The following is a 1,600-nucleotide window of genomic DNA, read 5'->3' as shown; positions in this document are numbered from 1 at the left end:
GGAGGATGGTGAGGTCATCCAATCATAGCTATATAGCTTAAGGTCAGTCTGGGCTATGAGGGCGATGAGAGAGAGGAAGGGACAGAGAGGCAGGAAGAAGAGGAAGACCAATACAGGAAGAGGAACAAAGGCGGGGGGGGGGGGGAGAAGGAGGAAGAAGAGGGGAGGGGAGTAGAGGAGGGAGGAAGGGAAGTGAAGGAAGGGGAGGAGACACAAGGGACACAGGACAAGTGACTTCCCTGAGGAGGTTCCTTGATGCCAGAGAATGGCAGACAGGAATGTTGCTTATGAGCAAGGCAGCCATGGAAGCCTCTGTATCAGCAAAAGTCACTCAAAATTCACCACTGAAGTTTAAAACTATGGATCTGTTCTGTCTTGTCTGGCTTCCCACTGTGCACACCCCAACAACACACAGAGCAAAGAGCCAGAGCCAAAGCCAGCATCACTCAAGCCAGTATTAGGGGACAGCACAAGCAGAGGGACCTGGCCGAGAAGCAACCACAAGCCAGCTGATGGCATGAGCTTCCAGAGGGTGACCCTGCCCTGTTCACCCTCCCAAGCCAGTCACTGTGGAAAAAAAAAAGATGCCAAAATAAAGGGAAAGGAAAGAGAGGAACGGCCAATGTGGTGAATATGGTAAGAATGAGGTGGCAGACCAGATGTTGTTCATGATTTTTAATAATCGGGATGGGGCCTGAATGAAAGAAAAACAGGGGAGACACAAAAAGATGTCTGTTCTAGATAGATGGAAAGTCCAGGTCAGTCAAGGAATGTGGAGTGCTGAAGATACAGTGGGCTGTGTGTCAGAACACAGCAGGGGGGTGGTAACTCCTGTGTACACTTCGTACATGGGCAAAAGTCTGATCCAGGCACTCTGAGCATATACAAACTTAACTTCTGTAAGATGAGGCACCCTGGAAAGGCTAAATGTAATTAAGAGATCTGCAGAACATACTTATTCACTAATTATATATACACATATATATATACAATTTTTAAATTTTATATATAATCAATAATTGTATATCACAGATTACATATAATTATATATATCATATAATATTTATATAATCAGTAACTATACATACATAATAATGTAATCCTGAAGAAAGGGAAATTTGGTAAATCACAACAGCAGATGCTCAAAATAAGAGATTAAGAGTCCAAAGGCCAAGTTTTTGAAAGGACTGATTAAAATGCAAAATAAAATAAATACATTTCACACCTTTTCAGGCTAGCAAAAGTATAAAGAATAATTTTAAAGATTTTTTTTTACTTTATGTGTGTGGATATTTTGTCTGCATACATGTATGTACACAATACGCATGCCTAATAGCCACAGAAACCAGAAGAGGGCATCAGAGCTCCAGAGCCAGTTATGTTATTAGCAGCTATGTGCATTCTGAGAACCAAAGCTGTGTCCTCTATAAGAGGAGCAATGGCTCTGAACTGTTGAGCAAGCTCTGCAGCACCCTCTCCCCTTTAAAAAACATTTTGTTATTGGTGTTTCTCAGGGGATGGCATAAAAGAAGGATGTCGCCATCACCTGATGCTATGATCCAACTTAGAACTAAACAGTCCTTTCAAAGAAACATGAGCA

The sequence above is a fragment of the Peromyscus leucopus genome, chromosome 8b (assembly GCF_004664715.2).
Source record: "Peromyscus leucopus breed LL Stock chromosome 8b, UCI_PerLeu_2.1, whole genome shotgun sequence".
Taxonomy (NCBI): Eukaryota; Metazoa; Chordata; class Mammalia; order Rodentia; family Cricetidae; genus Peromyscus; species Peromyscus leucopus.
Note: the sequence above shows the minus strand (reverse complement) of the source record.